This window comes from Hemiscyllium ocellatum, chromosome 20 (assembly GCF_020745735.1).
Source record: "Hemiscyllium ocellatum isolate sHemOce1 chromosome 20, sHemOce1.pat.X.cur, whole genome shotgun sequence".
Classification (NCBI taxonomy): Eukaryota; Metazoa; Chordata; class Chondrichthyes; order Orectolobiformes; family Hemiscylliidae; genus Hemiscyllium; species Hemiscyllium ocellatum.
In genome coordinates, this window is record NC_083420.1 from 58,680,253 (window position 1) to 58,697,591 (window position 17,339).

The window sequence follows — 17,339 nt, forward strand, 5'->3', positions numbered from 1 at the left end:
CCATCTTAGTTAATGGTTTGATGGTCTGGATGTTGTGATATAAGATAAGGAAGTAATAATTATGAAGTAGTTCATGACTGACAGAACAAGAAAGAGTTAAATTGGACTTAATCGGATCAGGGAAAACATAATTGGACTTGATGAGTCAGGGATGAATTCTTAGTAGATACTTAGAGCGCAAAGAGGAGCAGTTTTGCATTGCTAAAGCAAAGTGGGACTTGATTAGATCAGGACTGCAGATGCTGGAGATCAGAATTGAAGACAGTGGTGCTGGAAAAGCACAGCTGGTCAGGCAGCATCTGAGGAGCAGGAGAGTCAACGGTTTGAACTAAGCATCAAGAAGAGCTTATCTCAAACCGTCGACTCTCCTGCTCCTCGGATGCTGCCTGACCGGCATTGATTAGAGCAGGAACAGTGGTTTTGTAATGCTAAACGGGAACTGATTACAGAGGAAATGCATGACGGTCAAAGTGGTTGAAGCACTTAGGCAAACAGCAGAGGGTAACCGCAGTAATAAGGTTCAAGTGCCATTGTTATAGAAATTAACAAATACAGTTACAAACACTGAGAAGGGGTGAGCTAGATCCCTCTGTTCAAGCTTCTCAGCTGGTTACATCAATGTTTGAAGTTGGTTTTTATGCAAGGCTATCCCTCTCTCCATTATGAATGCAGTTAACTGCTTATAACTCAAGAAAACTTTATCCATTGGATCCTTACTGCTTACAGCAGAGAGTGTGAATTTGAAAATGCAGTATCAAGTATATACCCCTTTGACAGTCACTGGAGCCCCTGCATGAACATACTCACACTCAGTGGTAAAATGTCAGGGGGAGAAGTCTCCAATACAAAGGAATTTTAAAAGGCATTTAAGGTTTTAACCTGAGACCAGTGTTGATTAGCTGGTTTCTTAGGTGCAGTCAGTTGTAGTAAACACTGCTGTGATTTTGATTCTCAGATCCTTGCATTTTCTGTGGAAACTGAGGACCAACTTCTCCAGAGAAATGAAAAAGGAGAGAGCAGTTTGTATTTCTTGTGCTAAAATGCTCAAGGAACCTCCCTTGAAATACTGGTTCCAGTGTGTTGTTCTAATGGTTATTTTGGGTGGGTTTGTGCCAAAACAGCCTTTGTACCAAAGTCTTATACTTTGTATTAACAAAGTTGACCCACATTTTAGCAAATATTTTCAGTGGACCATTGTTGGAATTGAAAAGTGTGGCACTAGCAAAGCACAGTAGACAGGCAGCATCTAAGGACCACAGGAATTGACGTTTCAGGCATAAGCTCTTCATCAGGAATGTCCAAAATGTCAACTCTCCTGCTCCCCAGGTGCTGCCTGACCTGCTGTTCTTTTCCAGTACCACACACTCGACTCTGATTCCCAGTCCTTACTTTCTCCATTGTTGGAATACCCCGTTATGTATTTATATGGAATGATTGTGTCCCATTTTATTGTGAAGGAGACCTCTCGGCTTCTAATTCTCACTTCCACCCTCAGTACGTTCCCTCCTGATCTGTGAAGGTAACCTTGGGGCATTCCCAGCTCGCCATTCCTTATCCTGGCTGCTTGCTTTCCTTCACTCTCCAATTTCTATCCCTTTTGAATTTTTCAGGATGATGGAATTTTAATCTTATTTTATGGATTTCTAAGTTTATGGATTACCTCATAATCATCAGCTGTTAATTGTTGTCTGTCCAAAAGTTGCAATCCTTTGTCTCTCAATGTGAGTTCTTAAAATAACTTAAAGTTTACCTGCCAAGTCAATCAACATAGCTTTTGAAGTTTCTCTTAAGACTGCCAGAGACAAGTCCACCACCCAAAGAAAATACTTTACCATTTTCCATGTCATGCCCTAAAACTCAGCAGAAGGCCTGGTGCTTCTTCTTCATCTGTTTTATTTATTAATATTACACTTCCACCACCCTCCATCCGGCCCTCACCCACCTGGACTTACTACGTCAGATCTTACTACGTCAGATTGCTATTCATAGACTTCAGTTCAGCATTTAACACTATCATTCCTTAACACCTGATTGGAAAGCTGAGCCTGCTGGGCCTAAACACCTCCCTCTGTAACTGGATCCTGGACTTCCTGACTGGGACACCTCAGTCAGTGAGGATTGGGAACAGCATCTCCAACATTATCACACTGAGCATGGGGGTCTCCCACAGAGCTGTGCGCTCAGTCCACTGCTGTTCATCCTGCTGACACACGACTGTGCAGCAATGCACAGGTTCTATCACATCATCAAGTTCGCTAATGATACGACAGTAATAGGTCTCATCAGCAGGAACAATGAGTCAGCCTACAGAGAGGAGGTGCAGTGGCTAATGGGCTGGTGCAGAGCCAACAACCTGTCTCTGAATGACTCCTTGCTCTATGGTCTGTTCCCCGGGACGCACACTGAGACGAACATCAACTGTGCCTGGAGGATCATCAACTCGATGAAAGATGCTCTCTGGGTGGTCCAAAACCTGTTGATCTTCCAGCTGAAGGAGCTGATCCCAACTGAGTGTTGTGGACTGGCACATTCCAAGGTCCAGGACTACGTGCTGAGGGACGCGTTGAAGCCTGGGGCAGCTGCCGCCAAGGTGTGGTGGGGAAAGATCACCGTGTAACATCTGCCTGCCTAAGAACAGGGGGCCAATGCAATAAGGGGGATCCGCTGATGCTACAGATAAATATATGAATGGTAAACGTACAGGCCTGTATATTTGAATGTGTACTCGATCTCTGTATGCAAAGAAATGGAATATTTACGTATGTATGGTATGATCAATTGTACAGATCATTAAAATATTTTATGAATAAAGTATATTTTTGAAATTAAAAAAAGTCTCTGAACGTGGACAAAATGAAAAAGGTGGTCGTTGACTTCAGGAGGGCATGGAGCAACTACTCTCTGCTGGATATTGATGGCTCCCCCGTGGAGACTGTGAAAAGTACCAAATTTCCTGGTGTCGACCTGGTGGAGGATCTCACCTGGGCTCTCAACACTTATTCCATAGCCAAGAAAGCCCAGTAGCATCACTACTTTCTGTGCAGACTGAGGAAAGCCCATCTCCCACACCCCCATCCTCACCACATCCTACAGAGGTTCATTGAGAGTACTCTGAGCTGCTGCATCACTGTCTGGTTCGGGAATTGCACTGTCTTGGATCGTAAGACCATACAATAGATAGTGAGGACAGCTGAGAGGATCATCGGTGCCTCTTTTCCCTCCGTTACAGACATTTACACCACACGCTGCATCCAAAAGGTTAAAAGCATTGTGGAAGACCCACACACCCCTCACACCCCTCACTCAAACTCTTCTCCCTCCTGCCATCTGGCAGAAGATACTGGAGTGTTCGGTCTCTCACAGCCAGACTGTGCAACAGTTTCTTCCCCCAAGCCATCAGGCTCCTTAACACTGTTTGATCAGACTCTTTCCACCTGATATTCTTTACACGACTTTGAATTGCTGCTAGAATAATGTCTATTCCACTGTAATTTACATGTTTTGCACTTCTTATACACTTTATGTCACCCTTTGCATGATTGTGTAGTTTGATTAGATTAGATTACTTACAAGTGTAGAAACAGGCCCTTCGGCCCAACAAGTCCACACCGACCCGCCAAAGCGCAACCCACCCATTCACCTGACCTGCACAACTTTGGACTGTGAGAGGAAACCGGAGCACCCAGAGGAAACCCACGCAGACACGGGGAGAATGTGCAAACTCCACACAGTCAGTCGCCTGAGTTGGGAATTGAACCAGGGTCTCTGGCGCTGTGAGGTAGCAGTGCTAACCATTGTGCCACCATGCCACCCAGTTTGTGAGGTCCATGTAGCACCTTGATCCTGGAGAACACTGTCTCTTTTTTTTTACCATATCACTTGTACATGGTAGAAATGACAAATAAAAATTTACTCTCTACTCTACTCAAACCCTTGTTGCCTCTTTCACTCTATCACTCCTGGCCAAGAGCCCCCAAACTTTGTCATACAGGACAATGAAGAAGGCTTTTGGCACACTGGCCTTCATCAGTCAGGGCATTGAGTGTAGAAGTTGAAAAGTTATGTTGCAGTTGTACAGGATGTTGGTGAGGCAACACTTGGAGTATTGTGTTCAGTTTTGGTCATCTTGCGATAAGAAGGATGTTATTAAACTGGAAAGAGTGCAGTAGGGATTTATAAGGATGTTGTCAGGGGTCAAGGTTCTGAGTTATAGTGGGGGGCTGGACAAGCTAGGACCTTTTGTTTAGGGCATAGAAAACTGAGGGGGGATCTTATAGAAGTGTATAAGGTGGTGAGAGGCAACGATAGGGTGAATGCACTCAATCTTTTTCTCAGGGAATCAAGAACTAGAGGGCATCAGTTTAAGGTTGTAGTGGAAAGAATAAAAGGGAACCTGAAGGGCAACTTCTTTACACAGAGGGTGGTAGGCATATAGCATGAGCTGCCAGCTGAAGTGGTTGAGGCAGGTAATTAACATTTAAAAGACATTTGGAAAAATACATGGATAGGAAAGGTTTAGAAGGATATGGGCCAAGTGCAGGGAAATGGGGTTAGCGTGACTGGACATTTGGGTCAGCATAGACCAGTTTGGGCTGAAGGGCCTGTCTCCATGCTGTAGGACTCTGTGACCTCACTGGGGTAGCTCACCAGAATTAAAACCCCATTATTCCCGGAGTCACTGTAAAAGTTAAAGGTTTTTAAAAGTACGCAGGATTCCTCAACTTGCTTGTCTTCTTAATTTCAAGCTGATGAAGGGCATGGATCAGATTACTTAACAAAAATTCCTCTTATAATTAATTGGACTGTAGCTGCAGGTAGAAAATTATGAACCCTTGGCATATAACTCCATTTATTACAATTTTAATCCGTTATGAACTATCCTTTCTCACACACACTCATGTACACATGAGGAAACGTAAGAGTGAATGGAGGGAAAGCCAGGAAAGCAGTTCTCTCTTCATGGGATCTGTTAAGATGGTTCTTGTCTGACCAGAACACAGTTACTCAGTCAGACTTTATCAGGTTGATTTGCAAGAGGCACAGGGTTGCTGGCTCATCAAAAACAGTTATTAGCAAGCTTACATTAAAGACAACTAATCTTTTAATAACCTCTTGAAGCTAGCAATCAAACTGAACTAACAGCTGTCTCACCCTCACCTCTTTCCCCTCCCTCTCCTCACCTCCACCCACTGTTGTAATCACAGACTGTGAAAACAGTAATAATGCTTCAGATCACATCAACAAACAGCTATTGAAATGGTAAGCACTGGCTATTAATGTTATCTGCTAAAGCAGTAATAATACTATCAACTTAGGGGTATGTCAACAAACAGCTGTAGCAATGGTGAGCACCATATTTTCTCAACACAAAGCCTTGCCTACTACTCAAATTCACATCTATCTTTAAAAAGCATAATGTGGTGAATAGTGATTTCTCCAGTAAGAAATACTCGGTTCAATAGCTCTGCTAGATTTGAGATTTCCCCATGTGTGAGTCATATTCCACTCTCTTTCTCCAATTGGTGATAATGGGGTCTATTGGAAATGGGATTTGGACTGCCAATCAGGATCCCACTGCCATTTTGGATAAGGTACAGAGTTTTCATGAATCCACCATAAATCAGCCCTTTATGTTTGATCCCAATGAAAATACAGGCACAGTATTACCTCATTGTGACATTTACAAAAACAACATTGCAGCAGCCAGAAGTCCATTGAGCCTGCTGGCATTTGTTCTTCAGTAGCTGCTTGATTAATACAGCTTCTCAATCACAGTAGATAGAGAGGGGGAATGCTTTCCAGAATTGCTGGCCCAAACTTTCACTCTGTCAAAGTATCTGTTTTGTATCATTTGTAACATTTACCATATTGTTCTGTTAAAAAAGAACGGCTGTGACTTGGTAAATGTCATGGCACTGACAGCACTGTTTGTTCAGACACTGAGCAAATATCGGCATTGACAAAATGGATTGTCACCGTTAATTTTACCTCTTTCCCCTGAACTCCGTCTCCCCATCCAATCCCAGATGTCTTCGCTGAGGCATTCTCTCAAGTTTGACATTTGCGGTTCTTTCCAGGACCTAACACTGTGAAGCAGAAGAAGGGACATGAAGGGGAAATGTACAAACAGTTGGATCACAGTGGTGCCCATTTTACAGTCGATTATAAACTGCTCCTGTTTCTTTTTTAGCACACGTATCTAACATTGGGAGAGGAACGAGTTTTGCATCTTACTTTGATTCGGTTGTATGCCCCCTCAAGTTGAGGTGTTAACATTCACACATATTCCAATCACACTCAGATAAATCAGTCCTTTCTGATCCTGCTCCAAAAGCCATGAATTTCATTGTTCTCCTCTTTTACTTGGTTAATTCAGACACTTTGCTACAGGTTTACTCTTAACCATTAATTTGTTGATCGACAAAAACATGTGTTTCTTAAGTTGCAATATCCATGTTTGTTTTTAACTCAATGTTAGTTTGTCATGGTTTATTTGTGTACAAACTGGGGTCAAACAGAGATGTAATAAAACAGAACCATGGATGCTGGAGATCTGACACAAACACAGGAATTGCTGGAGAAGCTTAACTGGTCTGACAACACCTGAAAGCAGTGTGCTTTCTCTCCATAGATGCTGCCAGACCTGCTGAGTTTCCCAGGCAATTTCTGTCAGCTGCTGAACGAGGTCGAATCACCACATATATGCACTTCTCCATAGCAGAGGCCACGACACTCCACCTCATCTCCATGGAGCTTCCTGCTGAAGAGAATGGGGTGAGTGGAGAACTGTTCAATTTCCATCTCCTCCAGTCCAGAACCAAGATCACCCTAACATCTGTCATCAAGCTGTAGTAAGTGGAAGATACATTAATGTGCTCACACATGGAGGCTGAGTTCTTAATTATTGTTGATGAATTTGCATGAGGGGGAGGGATTTATGAAGGAACAGAGTTTAGACCAAAACATCCTGAAGGTAATGGTCCTCTACCAATCCACTCCCATCCTGCAATATTGTCCCATGGGGAGTCACTGGACAATGTGGATCAAATCTTGTATCTTGGGAGCCTTCTGCCAGTGATGATAAAATTCAACCTTATCCAAATCTATACTTCCACACATGTCATCCACTGTGTCCGTTGTTCTTGATATGGTCTCCTATACATTGGGGAGACAGGACTCCAACTCGTAGAACGTTTCAGAGAACATTTCTGGGACACATGCACTAAATAACCCCACCGACCTGTGGCCAAACACTTTAACTCCCCCTCCCACTTGCCAAGGACATGCCAGTCCTGGGCCTCTTCCACCATCAAACTCTAGCCACCTGACGCCTGGAAGAAGAATGCCTCATCTTCCACCTTGGGACCCTCCAACCACATGGGATCAATGTGGATTTCACCAGTTTCCTCATTTCCCATCCCCCCACCTTATCCCAGATCCAACCTTCCAACTCGGCACCGCCCTCTCAAACTGCCCTACCTGTCTATCTTCTTCCCATCTATCTCCTTCACCTCCTCTCCAACCTATCATCTTCTCCCCCACCTTCATTTACCTATCACATTCCAAGCTATCTTCCCTCCCAGCACCACTCCCCTCCCATTTCTCTCACAGCCCCCCGGGCACCCCCTTGTTCCTGATGAAGAGCTCATGCCTGAACGATCGACTCGCCTGCTCCTCAGATGCTGCCTCAGATGCTGCTCCCCAGATGCTGCTTTTCCAGCACCACACTCTTTGACTCTGATCACCAGCATCTGCAGTGCTCACTTTCTCCTGTGCCTCTTCCACTTTGCAAATTCAAGCAAGTGTATTTTGGAACTTTGGCAGCGAATAGCCCAAACATTCAAAATCCAGCCATACAGAATGGATGTTGATCAGCTCGGGGTGGGGGCAACGTTTTACGATTAACTCTCAACTGAGAGCCTTCTTGCCCAAATCAGTCAAGTATGTCATCAGTTTATGTCTGTTTACCAAGAGAGCAACATTATCCATGACCCTGCCACATTGGTAAACACAGACTATAAGAACAGTCACCAATTTGAGCTGAGCAAACTTATAGGATATCTCGCATACATCTACTCACATTGATAAATATATTTCTGGAAGTGTACATTTCCAGATGTCTAATTTATTTGGTAATTCTAAATTAACTGCTCAAATATGCAGTTGATTAATTAGCATATTATAAAATTCTGCTTATTTACTGACAAACCAATTGTTAGGGTTACTTGAATTGCCACTACCCCTCCTTTGTTTTGTGCCCTTCCTTCTCCCTGACTGTAAATGTATGTTAAATATGCAATTAGATTAGTTTAGATCATCAGCGACGTAAGATCATATGACTACAAGGAACTGTTTCTATCAAGGTGTCTTGTACAAAGCCTTTCCTTGAGACAGTTGCTCAATAAATAATAGTGCTTCAATGCAGCCTGTCCCCATGCAATCCCTTATCAACTTTTAACACAAATATTACCACACACAAGACTCTCCACATCTGACTGCCAAGGGACCAGTTTATTGTCCCGCTCTCCTCAATGGAGACCCTGCTATGGTTGGAGTATCCTGACACTCTTTACATAAGCTGAAAATGTGTTGCTGGAAAAGCGCAGCAGGTCAGGCAGCATCCAAAGAGCAGGAGAATTGACGTTTCGGGCACGGGCCCTTCTTCAGGAAGATGCTGATCTCCAGCATCTGCAGTCCTCACTTTTTCACTCTCTACATAAGAGCGACCTCTTCTGAAAACCGGAGCTCCTGCTAGTCGAGAGACAGGGTTTTGGTCAATCCATCAACAACCAGAGTCAGGTCAAAGATACATGGTGGACAATAGTAGCAACAATGAATGGAATTGATGGGGCAAGTGGATGGGGATAAAGAAGAGAGAAGGAAAGATTAAATGAAGGGAAAAAGGAAAAGGACATAGAAGAGGAAAGAGAATACTAGCATCACATCATAGACAAGATTGAGAGGCAATGTGAAATCTCTGGCCCCTCTCTAACAGCGATTTTGTGTCACCATAAGCTATATTTCATCGTTTAGGATCTCAGCTAATCGTACCAGGAGGGACAGAATATTCACTTTGCCTACAGCCTGAGATACAAAGCAATTTCAGATCTTCTGCTGATAAATGCACCCAGCTAGCACCAAGGTTACTATTGACATGATAGGGCACCACAGAGTTGGTGTGCTGTCTGGATCAGAGGGAACTTGCACTGGGTGATGTGAGATTGTCCAAATTTGTCTCATCATCTCTCCCTCATTGGACAGATCAGGGATTAATTAGTTCTTAATTAGTTTTTTTATTCCTGATTAATTTGTTCACCCTTGGAAGCAGTAAGTCATGTTGGTATTCTCCTGCCTGTTGCGATAGGTGATGACACCATTCGGAATGCTCCAATGGCCCTCTGTCTTAGAGCAGCTAACACAGCACAGATTGAAGGGATAGTCTACCGCTGGATAAATCCGCTGAGCTACAGTGTGACCATGTTGCACTGTAAGGCCATCAGAGATAGGAACAGGAGTAGATCATTAAGCCCCTTGAGCCGAGGATCGAATAGGATCATGACTGACCCAACATTCCTCACGTCCACATCCCTGCCTTTTTCCCTATATTCCATGATTTCTTCACTGATCAAGAATCTCTCTTTCTCAGTCTTAAATGTACACCCTGCCCCCACAGATGTCTGAGGCAAGGAGTTCCAAAGACTCACAGCTCACTGAGAGAGAGAAAAAATGCTTGTTACCTCAGTCTTAAAGCTGCGGCATTTTATTCTGAAGTACTTTGTACTTCAAGAGTGGGGCTTTCAATTTTCCACCTCTCTCAAAAATGCCTTTTATGTGCAGTAAAAATACTCCAGTCAAAGGCTGGAGTCTGAATCCTGCCAAGCAGACTTTCCAGTTTTAAAATAATTTGAGTTCAAACACGGAAAGGGTTTGAATTTGACACGCACCTGTTTCTGTACATTGCTCTGAGTGGTTTTTGATGGCTTTGGAGCATGACTCACCTCTGGCTGCAAGTTATAATTCGGAATTACTGCTGGAATGACTGAGTCAGGGCCGATGAACCACAAACTTACAGAGAGGAATGGGATCGCTGTAAGGTGATTTAAAACCGGAATGATGGAACTGGTAGAGTAAGATCCCCATGACCTGAACCATGAGGTCAAGGTAAACATCAATCAATGCCCCTTCTCATGGGATGATGGGCACCATCCAATCAAATGTGACACAGAGATAATTCATTTTTGCCTATTTGCGCACCCCCACACACATATCTATGTTGAATTTTACCTCCCTATGGCACAATCCTACCCTCTAGTGTGACATGATGTTAATCCCTCTGCAGATAAGCAGCATGGTGACTCAGGTGGTTAGCACTGTTGCCTCACAGCACCAGGGAAATGGGTTCGATTCCAGCCTTGGGAGACTGTCTGTGTGAAGTTTGCACATTCTCCCCCGTCTGTGCCGGTTTGCTCCGGTTTTCTTCCACAGTTCAAAGATGGGCAGAATTAGTGGGATGGGCAGGATTAGTGGAATGGCCATGCTAAATTGTCCAGGGGTGTGCAGGCTAGGTGAATTAGGCATTGGAAATGCAGGGTTATAGGTGAAGGGTTTGGGTGGGATGGTCTTTGGAGGATTGGTATGGACTTGATGGGCCAAGTAGCCACATTGTAGAGATGCTATTCTAAGTTGCAAGTATTTCTGCTTCTGAACTTGCCGTGTCAAAGGGGCTGTTTTGGTACTTTCTGCAGCTTGCCCTAGTTGAACAACACCTCGATCTTCTTCTCCTTCCTTACTAAGACCAAGAGGTCAACCTTCAACTTCCTAACTCTCTGATACAAACACAGAAAGTGCTGGAGAAACTCAGCAAGTCTGGCAGCATCTGTGGAGACAGAAATAGAACTGATACCTTGGGTCCAGTATGACTCTTCTCCAGAACTGAAAGGTGTTGGAAAACCGTTTCTTCATTCTTTTGAAAGGAGGAGGCCCAGTGCGAAAAACAAAGGGATTGTTAAATGGTGGAGAAAAATAAGATGTAAAATGAATGTAAATTAAAGCATGATCGAGAGAGAATTGGCCCCCTTTATTAAATGCAAAGTAATCAAGCTCCCTTTCAGTGGGAGTATTTTGCTTTGATCCTCATTTTCTGACCCTCATTGACTGCAAAGAAAATCGCCTGGTGCAGTGCTACCAATCCTCTGCCCTCGTCAATAGATTTGCTTACCCTTTCCCCTCCCCTCCCCTATTTTCGATCTTCCCATTCCAGTATTTGCTCCAGCCATCTTCTTCAATTTTATTCCCTACACCTCCTCAACCCCTGATTCTCTTCTGGCTTTTCTTCTCCTCTGTTTTCCCCATCTACTGCTTGAAGTCCTTTTCAATTCAAGGTACTGGAGCTCTCTAGGTATGCATGTTCATTTATGTGTGTTTGTGTATGTACACGCATGTCTGTTTATGCATGTGTGCACGTATGTATGTGCGTGTGGGTGCTTGTGTATGTGTGTACATATCTCTTTTGTGTGTCTCTGGTATGTTTGTCTGTGAGTGTGTGTTTGCACATGACTCTGCGTATGTGTGCATGTACGTCTCTGATGTGTATGCGTGTGCGTGTATCTTTGTGTGTGTGCATAGGTGTGCGTCAGTGTGAGTGTGCACATGCAACTCTGTGTGGATGTATGTCTGCATGCATGTGTGTGTGTGTGTGTGTGCGTTGTGTGTCTTGCATGCATGCATGTGTGCGTTTCTGTGTGTTTATGTGTGTGCGTGTCTGTGTTTGTGTGAGTGTGTGCATGTGTGTGAGAGAGCAAAAGGGAGCAAAAGTAATGTGTCAGCACGGCAATAAGTTTTAGAAAGCCTTACTGTTGCTGAAATATAACACCTGGTAACACAGCATGAGAACCATAACGAATGCAGTGATTTAATTGAAAAGAGTACTGCATCGGAAAAAATAGTTGTATGTTTTGACTCTTCTCGACTATGACTCTGCATGGGCTGGCTGTGAAATTCCGGTTATGCAGCACTAATGTCCAAATCTGTTGCAGAATAAAAAATGTCAGCTCAGCTGCTGATTTATAGAAATCTTCCCTTTGTGGAGTTAGTTCCTGAAACTGGTGAACTTGCTGTAACAAAGAAAAGAATTATATTTGATGGATCCTCCAGCAAAATGAAAGCAGACGCAATTTGAGAGTTTTGAGATGTGACAAACTCACAATTCCATCATGTTTTACAGTAATGTGCGGTGTACATATTTCTGACTTCTGTCCGTTGGGAATTCCCAGACAATGAGCTGGCTCATCCCACTGGGCAACCTCTTGAATGTTGGGATGAGTGTGATTCGGAGAATGTTGAAGGAAAATCATTGAGCTTCCCCATGCAGCATGACACTACTGTATAACACTTTTCTTGCCATGGTAAATGCTTTCCTTATGAAAAAACATACAAGGAACAAGTGTGAGCCTCTGCTGAAATAACTCCATAGAGGCTGGTAAGCCAGCACCAAGTCATCATTTGCAATGTATTTGACTCTGCTCCAGCTTCCTCAGAGCCAGCTGTCAGAGTGACCAGACTCTCTGAGACTCCTGGTTATATCTGTCAGCCAGGGCTCCCTGATTGGACCAGGTTAACAGCCCCAGTCAGGGAACACATATTCTGTGAGTATTCTATCAGCTAGGACTACCTAGCTGACCACGGAACAGCCACTACATCTGACGTTCAGTGCAATCAAAGCTGATCTGATTTTCATGCCAACTCTACATTCTTGCATGCATCTGATAACCTTCCATCCCCTTGGTAATCATGAATCTATCTCCTTTTGCCTTCAAAATATTTAATCATTTTGCCATCTAAGGAGCTTTGCTGAATTTCTGCATCCTGTAGATTGTACTCAGTGCTGCTAATCTCAGCCGTGGAGGCTTTGGGGTGTGGCGTGATGGGTCTGGATGGGATGCTCTTCAGAGGGCCAGTGCAGACTCAAAAGGCCAATGGCGTCTTTGTGCACTGTAAAGATTCCATGGTTCTATGAAGCTATGAGTGGAGGTTTATGGATGTGATGTCAATCAATTAGGCTACCTTGTCAGGAAGGACTTGATGTCATTCCCAACCCCTAGGATGGTGAGAGTGGAGGATTCAGCAATGATCATGTCATACAATGTCAAGGAGCTATGGTTGGATCCTGTCATTTTTGAGATGGTAATTGCCTGGCATTTGTGTGGCATCAATGGTACAAGCCTGGATATTGCCCAGCTCTTACTTTGGTGGGACATTTGAGGAATCGTTGATCTAGGAGGTGGATTTTATAGATAGCAGGGTTCTCATTCCAACCTGGAAAGAAAAGCCTATCAACATCACATTGACAAGAAATCTGCCTTCCCACTGAGACAATACACCTGAATGAAATGGGTAACATGGACACCTATCCTGCAAACAATTTCCTGCCTTCGAGGGCATTGGCCGGTCTGTTTAGTTGGCACATCTGTAGCCTCAGTGGCACCAAGTCAGAGGAATAGCCACTGCTGGCAATGCAGGCATTCCCTGAAGAATCCTGGATGTCAGATAAGTCCAGAGATTTTTATGGAGGTCAGGTCTCAGATGGCCCAGCGAGTGAGTGAGAGGAGTTTTTGAGATGGGAGATTGAAAGTAGGGATGTAACCTAGTGTCAGGGATTGGCTACAATGGCAGAAAGGTCAGCCCCCAAAGGAGGTAGCTCCTCTTGCAACCGTTCAGCCGCTGATGTGCTGGAAGTTGCCAATCTGCTAGCCGTGTCTCCTTCTATCCATATCAACTGTATGCTAGTGGCAGAGGTGAAATGAAACCTTAAATTGGCCAAACAACAGGCCCAAAGGCATGACAGCTGCCTGACACCTTACCTACCCATTGTAACATGGTGGGGTAGGGCCGGTTGTGGAAGGGAGAGGCAGTGTGGGGGCATATAGGGTTCAGGGCAGCCATTGCTTTTTACTAGCTTCTCCCCTGTCTTGGTTGACTTTGTAGGGGTGACCTTAAAATTCACCCCATTATCCATCATAGAGGTGCTCACTTATTTGGCTCCTAGTGTTACTGAAAAGGCTTTCTAAAAAAAAACTACAATGTTTTAGATTTGGAAACAATTCTACTATTCAAACTTTTAGCTTATGAAAAGTCTGCAGTAATTGAGAATTTCTATTCAAGGTGGCATGATGCCAACCTCTAGTATCTCTTCCAATGCACATAAATTAATCGTCAATTGATTCAAACTTTTTTTTACTTTAATGTTGTCCCTGCTAGGTAAAGTTTGCCGTGCTAGACATTTGTTTAAATATTGGCACTTGGCAATCCCAATTCTCAACTTTGAGCCCCAGCTGTGTGCAGTGGACGAGTTTGGCTCTCCAAATCAGATAAGCTAATTACAAACAGAAAAGGTTTTTTCTAGTTTGAAATCAGGCAAACAAAAATAAATTAGACTGCCACAACATTGTCGCTGCATGCCTTTTTTCACGAGGATTTGAATTGGAGCTGCCAGATTCCCATAGATACAAATGTGAAGCTCTGAACCAATTAGGATTTGAAATGAATGGTTTTTGTTAATGTTGAGCAATCAGGCATAGGCAAGGGACATTTCCAAATACACTTCAGAAGTTACTGGAGCAGTTCTTCCCTCTGCATTTATTTTATCAGGATGTCACACATAACTAGATTTAATCAATAGGGTTTTATCATTTATTTTTGCTTAACGATTGTTAGGTTGGAGAATACCATGTTTGAAGTAACCCTATTAAAATTACTGGAACTTATATAGCGACAGTCACTGTACATCAGTAAATCAATCCATTGTAGGAAGCACTTTGAAAGTGACGACAACATAAGGTCCTGAAATAAACTCAAGATGTCCCAAAGCTCTTTACAGCCAATTAAGCCCTTTTCAAAATACAGTCATTGTTGAAATGTAGGAAACACAGCAGATAATTTATGACAAGGGCACAGGGGAAACACGCCTGTGATTTTCTTACAGCCCCCAGTGGAGAAGTTAGGTCTCTAGTTGGATACAACATCAGAAAAATCAGCACTACTGACAAAGTAGCATTACTTTGGCACTGCTCCGTAGTGTCAGCCTGGAGGGGGGGGGGGGGGGGGGGGGGTCAACATTTCAGGTTGGAATCTTTCATCAGGCTTGGAAGTGCAAACAAATCTCAATGCCTCACAAATGAAGTGCTATGTGAGACACTATTGGGGACTTTTTGTTTTACTTACCCTAAGCTCATTAAGTGATCAATTAAAGGTTACTTAAGGTTCTCAACTCACTACCTCGCTGGCTACCTATGTTACAATGCAAAGGTCTATACCTCTCTGATAATTAAAATCAAAACACCCAGAGAGGAGCATTTTGCCTTGTAATCTGATAAAGAAGGATGACAAGGGATAAAATCTACCGCTCACCCTCACAACCTGTTATAAAGGAGTGCTTAAATAAAATGAAATCCTTTCACTTGCTCTACAATTAACAAGTAACTATGTATTTATCTAACTCCAACAGTGAACAAATTAACAGAATTCCTAACCAACTGAACAATTACACTCTAACTGAATCAAATTCTGATGTTGTATACTGTTTCAATAACACAGGTCTCACTCATATAAAGGAGGAGAAAGTGAGGACTGTAGATGCTGGAGACCAGAGTTGAAAAGTGCTTGAAGAATTGAAGAAGGGCTTATGCCCGAAACGCCGATTCTCCTGCTCCTCGGATGTTGCCTGGCCTGCTGCACTTTTCCAGCACCACACTTTTCAACTGACTCATAAAAATCCAAGTAATAAGAAAACAATAAATTAAAACTTAGTTTCTCAAAGTTCACACAGAATGGAACCTCGTGAACTTTCTGTATATTCTTCCTCTGTCTGAAATGCCTTCTCAGTTGTTTTCTGGAGTCAAGAATATTCATTAAACATGGTGTGTACCTTTATGGGTAGACAGTGCTTTTTAGAGAGTGTGGAGGTTTCTTGTGAGAGCCTGGTATTTATTTCTCAGACGGTGAGTTTGCTCTTTCTTCAGATGACAGTTGGCTCTTCCCATTTTGTCCACTTGCCCCTCTGTGATATATCACCCTATGACACATCAAATTCTTGGTTTCAGGTTGTCGACACCATCAGATTTAAATTTAATTAGTCCTTAGCCTCCAAGGCAACTGTTGGAATGTTGTGTGCGATTCCAGTCTTCCTACTATTGGAAGGATGTTGTGAAACTTGGAAGGGTTCAGAAAAGGTTTACAAAGATATTGCCAGGGTTGGAGGTTTTGAGGAGAAAGTGAGGACTTCAGATGCTGGGGATCAGAGTCGAAAAGTGTGGCACTGGGAAAGCACAGCAATTCAGGCAGCATCTGAGGAGCAGGAGAATCCAAAATGTGGTTGGGTTATCTGCTTGAGTATCCAAGGCAACCTACATACCAGATGTGGGGGGAGCATCCACCTTTGCTGATCAGGGATAGAATCGGAGGCACTGGGAAAGTGGGCAAGGTGGGATCCTTTGACAGGCAGCACCTCCACTGCTTCTGACCAGCTGCCTCTACAGAGGCAAGAGGCAAAAGGAAAACAAAGCTACATTCTTGCTGCTGGATTCCTTGAAGAGGTGGCCTCGGTGATGGGGCCCTGAAACTGATGGCTCAGTTGGGACTTGTCTGCTGAAGTCTACAATTCACCGAGAAGTTCACGAAAGGTCACAGGTCACCTCTGAATAGGCAAACAATCCATGCTCGCCAATACTCAGTCTGAAAAGGTGGAAGTTGTGGCCTCAGAGGCAAGAGAGAATGAAAACCAAGCCAAAGCAAATGAGTGAGTGAGAGAAACAGAGAAAGAAAAAGCCAGCAAAGCACTTTTTCGTTCGTTTTTTTTAATATTGAGAAGTGCTCTTACACAAAACTGAATCATTCTTTTTCCCATCACTAAATCACCTGTGTTATTTTTAAAATCTATTAACCACCATCAGTAAATCTATCACTTGGTTTATTTAATCTTTAATGGCAATGCAGACCATCAAAGGGGAGGGAGAGAGGGAGGGGACAAATTCAAAATGGAGTTGGAAGGAGTGATACGCCATTCTTTTAAACAAAAGGTATAAACAGTAAAGTCAAGATCCCTGATACTGCCCCCATCAACACTCCTGGGACAGAGACAGCACCGGGTGAAATATAGTGTAGAGCCCACTCTATACTTTCAAAATAGAAAATAAAGCTTCCTTGACTGTGTTAAATGAAAAAAAAGACCCCATTACCCTGGGGAGAAATAAGAATAAAGACACAAATTAAGAATGGATAAAACGCTCTACCTCCAGAGAAGTGTTATCATACAGAAAGCCTGGCAGCCAATTTGCCGACAGCTA